The sequence below is a fragment of the Gobius niger genome (assembly GCF_951799975.1).
Source record: "Gobius niger genome assembly, chromosome: 3".
Classification (NCBI taxonomy): Eukaryota; Metazoa; Chordata; class Actinopteri; order Gobiiformes; family Gobiidae; genus Gobius; species Gobius niger.
The window spans coordinates 24,894,622-24,907,205 of NC_136854.1; positions in this window are offsets into that span (position 1 = coordinate 24,894,622).

Consider the following 12,584-nt stretch of genomic DNA (forward strand, 5'->3'; position numbering starts at 1 on the left):
TAAAGCTCAGGGGGTTTATCACAAAAAGTATTTCATCGCTCAACCAAAAATGCTGTACTTCCATACTGGTTTCATTTGCATTAGCATATTGCCATTTCAATAGTTGAAGGGCCTATATGGAGGTTAAAAATGTTAAAATTATGTTTTTTCCTGTTCCAACTATGTCCTAGTGTGTAGAATGAGGTGCAGCAGTTACATGTATGACCTGAGGTGGCAGTAGTGAGTATAAAATGGCTAACTTGCATCTAGCCCCTTTAAAGTCAAACCTACAGGTACAAGTTTATACTAAAGGGACTTTAGCCACACACACCCAAACTATTTGTTTGTGTACGTTGCTGAGGATTTATTTTAGTTTGCATGTGGAAATCTCAAGTCATGTGATGCGGTTTGTCTTAATAATCCGACGTGTCCTTCACAGAACACTGTGAACTATCTCAACAACAGCAATGGCATTGACGACATCCATTTATTTAGTAGTTTTTTACACAGCTTTGGAAACAGTTGTTGGAAAATACTTGTATTTCCATGACCAAAAGACCTGGGATGAAGCTCAAACTTTCTGCAGACGCCATCACACTGACCTCGCTCTTATCAACAGTCAAATTGATCAAGACCAGCTTACCCTGGCTGCTGGTGGAAACCCTCTCGATGGATGGATTGGTCTGTACCTGGTTTCTAAAGCTACAGGAGAGTGGAATTGGTCTGGAGCAGGACTCGCGACTTACACTAACTGGGAGCCGCACCAACCCAATTATTACCGAAACGAGCAAACAAGGGTTAAAATAAGGGCCGATGGAACGTGGAATGACATCATCGAAAGCACCGGACAACCTTTTTACTGCAGTCAGCTTGTGATGAAGACAAAGTTATCTTGGGAGAATGCTTTGAAATACTGCAAAACCAACAATGAAAGCCTCACAGCACTAACTTGGGACAACGAACGCCTCTTGGTGACTGGCCAAATGCAGAGAGAAGGGGTCAACCTGGTGTGGACCGGTCTACGTTTCCTTGAAGACCAGTGGCTGTGGGTCAGTGGAGCCCCTGTGGATCCTCAAACGCAACTCGATGTCAGTCAGTGTCCAGTCAAGGATCGATGTGGAGCCTTGAACGTCCAAGGACTGTTGCAGAGCTGGGACTGTCAGGACGAATTCTATTTCATCTGTGAATGACACTTGGCCCTGTACGATTTCACTTAACTCAGATAAATAGAAGAATTAGCTTTTAAACAACTTTACAGACTTGAGTGTCTCACCCCGTTCCTTTTATGCTTGCTATTAAAGCCAAAAAAGACAGAGAGAGCTGGTTTTGACATGATGTTGACTTCCTCTTTTGCTTCCGTGTGCATTATCTTTTTCCAAGTCAAATCAGTTGTTGTGGAACAAATTGATTTTTGTGTAGAATAAAAATATGTAATAACTCACAGGTGTGAATAAAGAGTGGTGATACACTGAACTTTGTACTGTTTTACTTTTTATTCAAAACAGAAGCAAAGTTGACAAGATAGTTACACATTCCTCATACCTATTGAGGTCAAATCTGGAAGGCAAATGTGAATTTGTGTAATAGGAAATGCCACCAATTGAAATGTGCAAGGAAAATATTTCATCAAAGCGAAATAGTGGAGACATACTGTAAATCTTATTTAATTTGACAATGAGCTACATTACATAAGTGGTGTAATGTAATTCCGATCCCTCTCATACTAAAGGTTTATATTGTGAATACCCCAAAGCTCTGATACATCTTGTTAGTTAGATCACTGTTTTATACTCTTTATAAAAAGACACATTTGCATTTTTTTCTTGCTGTCAGACATGAAACCAGAATTCACTTCTTTTTTTTTTTTTTAGGTCAATCAAAAGTGGAAAAAAAAATTCTATTTGCTAAATGAGAAAAATGAGAAAAATAATGTTCTACACAATTTCAAAGGTTTACATACATTTCATTATATTATATTATACACTGCTCACAAAAACTTAGGGCACACTCAAAAAACACATCCTAAATGTCAATCAATTCGATTTTTCGGATGAAAATCTTTATTCATAGTGTAGGGCAATGTGTTAAGAACAAAATTACATAAGAATGATAAATGGAAATCAAATTCTCAGCCCCTGGAGGTCTGGATCCAAAATTATAGTCAAAATCAAAGTGACAAATCAGGTCACTGGTTGATCCAAATTCTGTAGAAATTCCTCAAAACGAGTCTGTATCATCCTCAGTAGTGTGTGTGGCCTCCACGTGCCTGAATGAACTCCCTACAACGCCTGGGCATGCTCCTGATGAGACCACGGATGTCCTCCTGAGGGATCTCCTCCCAGACCTGGATTAGAGCATCAGTCAGCTCCTGGACAGTCTGTGGTGCGACGTGGCGTTGATGGATGGACCGAGACATGATGTCCCAGATGTGCTCTATTGGATTTAAGTCTGGGGAACAGGCAGGCCAGTCCATAACATCAATACCTTCATCATGCAGGACCTGCTGACACACTCTTGCCACATGTGGCCTGGCATTATCAGGCATCAGAAGGAACCCAGGGCCCACAGCACCAGCATATGGTCTTACAATAGGTCTGAGGATCTCATCCCGGTACCCAATGCCAGTCAGGGAACCTCTGGCTCGCACATGGAGGGCTGTGCGGCCCTCCAATGAAATGCCTCCCCAGACCATCACTGACCCACCACCAAACCGGTCATGCTGGATGATGTTGCAGCAGCAGAACGTTCTCCAGGGCGTCTCCAGACTCTGTCACGTTTGTCACATGTGCTCAGGGTGAACCTGCTCTCATCCGTGAAGAGCACAGGGCACCATTGGCCAATCTGCCAATCGCTGTGTTCTCGGGCAAATGCCAATCGGGCTGCACGGTGTGGGGCAGTAAGCACCAGCCCAACTTGTGGACGTTGGGCCCTCATACCACCCTCATGGAGTCGGTTTCTGACCGTTTGAGGACCAACATGCACATTTGTGGCCCTCTGGAGGTCATTTTGTAGGGCTCGGGCAGTGCTTCTCCTGTTTCTCCGTGCACAAATGAGCAGATAGCGGTCCTGGTGCTGGGTTGTTGACCTCGGTCGGCCCCCCCCAGGTCTTCTGGTGTACTGGCCTGTCTCCTGGTATCTCCTCCATGCTCTGGACACTGCGCTGGGAGACACAGCCAACCTTCTTGCCACAGCACGAATGGACGTGCCATTTTGGATGAGCATCACTCCCTGAGCGACTTCTGTGGGTTGTAGATGCCTCCTCATGATACCTCTAGTGGTGAGAACACTGGACAAATGCAAAAGTGTTCCAAAAATATGGTACAAAGGATGAAGACAGGGAAATGGTCTGTGGTCACCAAAACCATTCCTCTTTTGGAGTGATCTTGCTAATTGCCTCTCGTCTCCACCTGTTGTCTGTTTAATTTCCACAACACCAGATGAAATTGATTCACAATAAGCGTGGCGTCCTAACTGGACAGTCTGATATCCCAGGAATTTGACTGACTTGGAGTTACATTGTGTTTTTTGAGTGTGCCCTAAGTTTTTGTGAGCAGTGTATTATAACTTGGGTCAAATATTTTTGATTTCAAACGTTGACTTTGTTATCTTTAAGCCACTTTGTAACCAGTTTGGTAGTTTGCTCTGGGTCATTGTCCATTTGGAAGACCCATCTGCCCCCAAGCTTATGTTGCTCCAATATTTCCACATAGTGTTCTTTCTTCATGATGTCATCTGTTTTGTGAAGTGCACCAGTCCCTCCTGCAGCAAAACAACCCCACAGCATGATGCTGCCACCCCTGTATTTCACAGTTGGGATGGTGTTCTCAGGCTTGCAAGATTCCCCCTTCATCCTCCAAAATGACCAAAATGGTCATGATGGCCAAAAAAAGTCCTTCAGACCACAAGATATAATTATATTATATGAGTATTTATTTATCCATCCTTTACTTGCAAACTCCAAGTGGGCTTTTTCAGGTTTCTTTTGGAGTAAGAGCTTCTTCCTGGCAGAGGACCCTCTCAGCCCATGTCGGTACAGGACTGATAATGACAAACTCTCACCAGGTTCAGCATCTTCACCAGGTCTTTTGCATTTGTTCTTGGGTTGATATTCACATTTCAGATCACAGCACGTTCATCTCTGGGACACAGAACCCGCCTTCTTTTTATGTATGATGACTCGACATTTCCATCATTGTTTGAACCAATGAACCTGAACCTTCACATGTCTTGAAAATACACCTAAGCCTGAACCAGACTTGTGCTTCCGAGTCCATGATATCATCATCTGGGCTTTTCCAAATGGTTTCATTTGGTTTAATACCGGTAATCAAAAATTGTGTAGAGAATTCTATCTCTCATTCTTCTGGCATTTGACAAATAGAAATATTTGTTAAAATTCTAATTGATCTAAAAAAAATATAAAAAAAATAAAAGGTTTCATGTGAGACAGTGAGAAAAAAATGCAAATGTGTCTTTTTATGAAGTGTATGTAAATATCTGGTTCCCGCAGTATGTGATCTAAAAAGGTTGCAAACCACTGATGCCCATGACAAACTGCAATGTAAAATTAGTGATGCTTTGACACAGCTGACCATAGCCAAACAATCTGTCTCTATGCAGTTTAAAGTGTGTGCAAACAGTGCAACCACAGTGTTCTTGTAGCATTTGACTGTCAGTGATCGAAAATATCAGTAAATCCTTGGCTTGAACAAGTACAAACATGTTGAAATAATTAAAATTTAGTGTTGTATTTGCTTGCTTCTAAGTAGTCTCTTGATGTTATAAAGTTTTTTTTTTCCATTGTACAAATTCAGATTCTGTCTAACTTGTTTTTAAACTGCTAAACTTAAAGGTACAATGCGTAACATTGTGGACTATACTGATGCAGCAAAACAAAAACATGCTCCAAATGACCAGCTCAACACAGAAAATGTTATTACTGCAGTGAGTAGTAAAAGAGTGGATTTGGATGAAAAACTAACCTCATCTCAAATTCCGCTGCCTTTCGTCACGTCTCCATGGAGACGAGCTGGAGACGTACCCACTCCCAATGAAGTTTAGGAGGGGTGAGACTCATAAATGTTTCTTTATCCATTTATGGGGTATTTTTCAATTATGAAAATATCTGTCATACAATACATGCTTGTATTTCAATTTTATTTATTGGGTAAAATTATACATGGTGTGGCTTTAAGGTCCAATAATTCATTCATTATTGTGGAAACAAATGGCTAGTGGTCCTTTTATTGAAAATTTGTCAGGAAAATCATTCGAATGAACCAGCAGTAGGTTCAGTCAGTGTCGCGACTGTGATATCTAAATGTACTTTGCATACCATTTAAATCCAAAGTTTTAGCCCTGCAAATGCTGTTGCTTTTACACATGAGACAATCACAACTTTGATGATGGCAAGAGCTGTCGTTACATTGATTTTGATCGTAGCTTTTGATGTAACTGTTGGAATTTATGTTTTTATTACACAACTAAAGACGTGGAGTGAGGCTCAGACTTACTGTAGAACCAAATACAAGGACCTGGCGTACGTCGAAAATGAAAATGATTTTGGCCTGCTTTTGAAATCTTCAGGAAAGAACCCTCCCAATGGATGGATCGGACTTTACAGAGATCCTTACAACTCATCAATCTGGAGGTGGTCAGGAGCCGGGCTGATGACCTACAGTTTCTGGGCCAGTGGAGAACCAAGTAACGCCGAGGGCATAGAGAACAGAGTTCAAGTGCAGGACGACAACACATGGAATGATCGGCCTGAAGGTGCTCTATTACCATTTTATTGCATCCAAGATCTTGTGGTGAAGACACAGCTGACATGGGAAAAGGCTCTGGAGTATTGCCACATTCACGGTAAAAACCTTGCTGGTCCCATGCTGGATCATCTGACCGACAAGGTCATGAATGAAATGCAGGAAGAAGGGGTTCATGATCTGGTGTGGACTGGTCTGCGTTTCCTTGGAGACCAGTGGCTGTGGGTCAGGGGCGCCCCTCTGGATCCTCAAACACAACATGAGGTCAGGCAGTGTCCAGTCCAGGATCGATGTGGAGTCTTGAACGACCAGGGACTGTTGCAGAGCTGGGACTGTCAGGACCAACTCTACTTCATCTGTGAATAAGGGGATTCTGAATAACTTTGTGGCAAAAAAAAAAAGTACAGCTAAAATTACTTTAATTTACAATATTATAATCTTTAGTTTGTTAACTGATTAGACCCATTATGTATTAATTTTTATTATTATAGATTTAAATTGTCTGCCAGCTCGGGCACGAAATGCACTTGACAACACATTCTTGCTCTGGTTTAGATCAATCATTTAAATGTTTGTGTTTTTATTTTAAGATGTGGAAAAAAGGTTAAATAAATCAGTCAATTGATTTAGGTTTAAATGAAACGACTTAAAGAAGAATCATTTTAATAGATGTTAAAGATTTTATGCAATTCTATGGTAACATTTTCTGCTTAAATGCCATTATTAACAATCTCTTGTTCTCTATGTCTTTGTAATTTAGTTGAAGTTTAGTTGAAATGACTCCCTTACTTTCATCATAAATACACTCCAAACATAAGTCAAGATTAATGAGAGTGTGTTTGTGAGTGCGAGACAAAGGATGGATGTGACTCGCATGTGAGTCTAAGGTTACAAACTGATGTGGCGTGTTCATATGCATTAGTCCCATGCACTGTCCTAATAAATTCAATTCAATTCAATTCATCTTTTTTATTTGAGCATCTGAGCTCCACAAAGTTCTTCATAGGAACAGAGTTCAGCAGAGTAATTCAGCAAAAGAAAGATCCATGCGTAGGTGAATAGCCAAATAGATAAATAAATAACATGGATATGATGCTCAAAAGGAGTAGGCAGAAACTTCAGCTTGTTAGAGCCTACCCCCTTTCGTACTTAAGAAATAGATACATTCATTAACTATGCACAAAGAAGATATGACATATAGTCATATCTTCTTTGTGATGATACATATTCCAGTGACTATACAATCATCAATATTTATGTTACAACATTCTGCTGGTTCCAAGACAGGGAAAGAAAACTCAATAATTACAAATACCTATCACTGCCAATAACAACGAGTCACCAATCTTAAGTTGAACATTTGTTCCTTGTTGTTTTTTGTTTTTAGTTAAGTACTTTTAATGGACACAATATTATTGATTATATTTTTTACGACCACATTATATGATTGATTAATAAATGTAAATTTATTTTATATTTTATGCTATTATATCATTATTGGTTAATTTATTATACTATTATTTTATTATTATTGTTGCTATTAATTCATAATCAGTCACTTCATTGTCACCATCTACAGCAGACTATGTGACAGTGAGAGCCCTATTCTGTGAGGTGCATTAAAAAGCAGAGTGTGGGTCAGTTGGGAGGGGGCAATGACCCCCAATCAACCAGCCCAACCCTGCTGCCCTGAGTAGTGACTTTACAAGTGAACATTAGTAGTCTGTGCTGTATGATGCTTCACATGACGAGTTTAATGAGCCCATTGGGAGGAGGGGGGGCCCTTCTCTCCAACAGGTCCATGTCTCGCCTGCCCTGATCCTTTGTATAGTTGAGAAGCAGTGATGGTGACAACAAGCAGACACAATATTGAGTTACTTGAGGTTTGTCTTTGTTATACTTGGTTTAGTTATGACACATCAGAAAAAGTATTGGTGATAAACGATCGAAGTGGATGTAACAGCGATCTGCATTTGTACTTATAGCCAAATATAGCCATATATATATCTATATAGCTTTGACTTCAGATTCACATATCTGATACAAAACAGAGATATGTGAGTAAGACAAAACAAACAGTTATATACACTATATACATACATATACATCAGTGGATACAATCTCTTTTTTTTTCTTTTTTTTTTTTTTTCCTCCTCTGCAAAACTAGTTTGTCAGTTACAGTACTACAACATAGATAGTTTGCTGCAGTTGTTTCCATTTCCACACTCAAGGACATTCCTCCGTCCTGTACGCAGACAGTATGAGTTGTTTATACTTTGATTTGAATTGATAAACGGATGAGCATTGCTTGAGTTGGACTCCCAGTTTATTCCAGAGCCGGACACCAGACACAGACACACACATTCGTTTCCTCGTGGAACTAATAGTTGGTACTTTAAGTTGACAACATCCCCTCAAATTGTAACAGTCATCTCTTTTTGTGAACAGTTTTTGAATATTTGGTGGTAATAAGTCCCGGTTGGCTTTATACACTAATTGTGCTGTATAAAAATCAACTAGATCCATGAGTTTGAGCATGTTACTTTGTAAGAACAATTTATTTGTATGTTCGAGGTAACCAACTTTGTTAAATAGTTCTGATTGCTCGTTTTTGGAGTATTACAAGGGGATGGAGTGAACTTTTGTAATTATTACCCCAAACCTCAATTCCATAAGTTAAATATGACAGTATAAGACTGGAATACAATATATACAGAGCCTTATGATTTAAAACATACTTAGCTTTGTTTATTATCGCAATATTTTTTGATATCTTTCTCTGTATGTGTCCAATGTGTGATTTCCAGCTCAGTTTGTTGTCTATAGTGATTCCCAAAAATTTGATTTCTGTTACTTTTTCTATTTTAGTACCATTTATAGTTATCCATAATTCAGGATTTTCCTTGTAATTGCCAAACATGATTGATATTTTTGTTTTGTTCAGGTTGAGTGATAATTTGTTTAGATCCAGCCATGTCTTAAGCTTAGCTAGTTCCTGATTTACATCTTGTATTAGTCTATTATAGTTATCGTTTGAATAAAATATGTTGGTATCATCAGCAAATAACACCATTTTTAATAACTCTGACACTTTAAATATATCGTTGATATATAAATTGAATAGCAAAGGTGCCAGTATAGACCCTTGAGGCAGTCCACAAACAATGCCCATACATTTTGATTCAGTGTCCCCCATCTTAACAAATTGTTGCCTCTCATCTAGATAGCTTTTAATCCAGTTCCCAGCAACTCCCCGAATACCATATTTTTCTAATTTTTGTACCAAGATAGAATGATTGATAGTATCAAATGCTTTCTTAAGATCTATAAAGATTCCAACAGCATGTTTTTTGTTGTCTAAAGCACTGGTGATTTCTTCCACAGCATCAATAACGGCCATAGTGGTCGATCTTTTGGGTCTAAATCCGTATTGCCCTTCGTAAATTAGCTTGTGTTTCGTGATAAATTTATCCAACCTGCTGTTGAACATTTTCTCCAATATTTTTGAGAACTGCGGCAGAAGAGAGACTGGTCTGTAGTTTGTAAATATGTGTTTACTTCCGTTTTTAAATAGAGGTAACACTTTGGCTATTTTCATTTTGTCTGGAAAAGTTCCAGTTTGTATCATACATTACATATGTGAGTAAAGGGTTTCAGAATATTGTCAATAATTCTTTTTATTAATCTCATATTTATGTCCAAACAGTCCATCGATGACTTATTTTTACATTTATTCACAATAGATTTGATTTCAGTCTCACTCACGTCTGAGAGGAAGATGGTTTGCGGGTTCCTTTCTATAACTGAATCCACCATTATGTTATTATTACATGCTGGGATTTGGGCCGCTAATTCGGGTCCAACATTTATAAAAAAATCGTGGAATTTATTGACAATATTCTTCATATCATAGTTTTCAGTATGGTCATCTATAAAGTAGTCCGGATATGAGTTAACTGTACAATTGTCTCTTAACAATTTATTCAGTAAACTCCAGATTCCTTTAATATTACTTTTGTTTTCATTTAATTTGTTTTCGTAGTATAATTTTTTGCTGCTTCGTACAATGGTTGTCAGTTTGTTCTTGTATATTTTGTACCGTTCTTCAGATTCTTTTGTTCTTTGCCTCATAAATTTTCTATATAAATTATTTTTCTTTTTACATGCATTAAGTATTCCTTGTGTTAGCCATGGACACTTAGATGTTTTTTTCTCTCTTGTATATTGACGCGCAGGGCAGTGTTTGTTATATAATGAACAAAATATTTCCAGGAATGTATTGTAGGCCCTGTTCACATCATTCTCCACAAGCACATTTGTCCAGTCCTGGTTAGCTAGCTCACAATTTAGCGCATCAATAGACTTCTCGGTTAGTACCCTTTTATATGTATTTTTTGGAGATTCATCGTTGGTTTCATAATTGTCGTTGAGCAATGCAAATACAGGAAGATGATCAGTTATGTCGGATATCATGAGACCACTAACATTGGTTTGTTCCATAGCATTTGTAAAGATATTGTCAATGAGTGTTGCACTATGCGAGGTAATCCTACTAGGCCTGGAGATAGATGGGAAGAGGCTCATACTATACATAGCGTTCACAAAATCATCAGTAGGACGATGGTTGTTTGGATTCATCAGATCAATATTGTAATCACCGCAAATAAATAATGTTTTATTGACAGTAGAGAATGTTCTCTCCATCCTTTTGAATGAACCTTTTTCAACTCGTGTGCCCCTTTGGCCTTTCATTAAGACTCTGTGTTGATTTCATACTTTTTAGTTTATTCAGACTCATAACTCATACCAAGAGAGCCGTTTCATCAAACACTTTAAGGATAGTTGATTTAAGAAGTATTGGTTTGTCTAAATCAGCCTTTAGCAAAGTCCAGCACGCCTTCAGCTCCACTTTACATGCAAGGACGAAGAGTGCTCATGTGCATGGATGTTTTGTTTAAATCTGCCTAAAGGCTGTTCTCAACCTTCTGTTTGTGTCTTCTGTTTCAGAGGAGACTTGCTTGATGAGACTTTGCCAATGTACAGGACACGCCTGTTATTTACAAAACAAATGAAGGTGGAAACAGATCAGGCTGTTTTTTGATAAAACAATACAGTGGTTCTCAACTGGTGGGTCAGGACCAAAAAGTGGGTCGCGAGCCTTTCCCAGTTTCCCAGTCCCCACAGTTTTTGTATATCTGTGTAAAATCACTACTTGAGTCTGTTAATTGACTGTTGTTGGGTTGTTTTATCATAATGTCATCTTTTCTGGCTTATTTAATGCTTATTCTTAGACAATATTTTGCATAGTGTATTTTACAAATTTTACAAAGTCATTAAATTAGGCCTAGTCTCCATAAATGGGGAAATTACATTTAGTCTTTTCAACCCACAAAAGTTTTAAGTCTAATTGACATTAAAATGAAGAAAATGATGTTGTGTGAATTCCTGTCTGGTCAACATGCAGGAATGCACGAGTTTCTCCAGTGGCAGCCATGGTTTCATGGGGACAGTGTTGGGAAGAAGAGCACATGGGACCCAAAAGAAAACGAAAGAGGCAGATAGATTTACAGTGAACGGATAGTTTGCTCCAGATCGTTGGAACTCAAGTGCACAATAAGGGCTGGGCCAGATAATGTTCAAAATCAAATTGCGTTCTGAGCCCTGTGTCATCCTTCTAATATGGACAGATTGTCATCATGGTCAGTTTCCATCAATGTCAGTGAACTTTGAACTTTCACAAGCAGCAGATTATTTTAATGACAAAACAAAGATAATAGGGCAATCATGATACAATTTAATTTATATTCGTTTTATTTATTTTATTTTTTTAAGCATGTTTGTACATTGCCCATCAACATTCATGTTTTATCAAAGTATTACTTATAGATAAAGAGATTGTTAAATAGCACTTTCACAAATCTCTTAAATTGTACAATAAATGGCCTGTTCCTCTCGTCAGGAGTTTGGGTATTTGTTCTGCCGACATGGACATGTGTGCCTGGGAATGGCTTTTTGCTGCCGTGACATATCTGCCTTCAGCTGCTTTAGGTGAAGTCCAGAGAAGAGGAGGCCGTCTAATCGGACCGTGAGATGTGAGATAAGATTGTGCTCAGAATAAAAGCAGGTGTGGGGGTAAATGGGGAAGGAAAAGAAAGATAAGACCAAGGTAACATGGAAATAATATAGATTTAATAATTGGAAGCAAAACAGATATTTAAGTTGCATTAATAGCAATAAACTCGGAAAATTTGAATATTGTTCAAAAGTCCATTTATTTCTGTAAAAGTTTAACCAATAAAGGCTATACATATCTTATTTTGCATGTAATGTCATATTAGTGTCACAGTTTAAGTTGAAGAACAGAAATGAATGTACTTTTTAAAGATATTCTAATTTTCCGAGTTTCACCTGTATATCATGTACTTGGCAGTCTGCACACTCAGCAGAGGTACCAGCCCTGGGCATAGGCGACCCAGGCGCCATCTGCTGGAGGGGGCGCCAAATTGCGCTTTAATTTTGACCCCCATGAGGCCCATGCTCCCACCATCTACAACATCGCCGAATTTTGGTCATACCGGTAATTATGGAACAGAAAGAACTTGCGGTCTCTTGAATCTAGAAATTTCAAGCAGAGAAGATCCTGGGTTCGATTCCCACCAGGGACGGGGTCTTTCTGTGTGGAGTTTGCATGTTCTCTCCATGTCTACGTAGGTTTCCTCCGGGTACTCCGGTTTCCCCTACGAACATGTGCAATAGGTGAATCCTCCAACCAGGTGATTCTGACCACCAGCCTGGCTCCACATCATGGAGATGGGTCCCTGGGCGCAGCACTGCCGTCGGCCA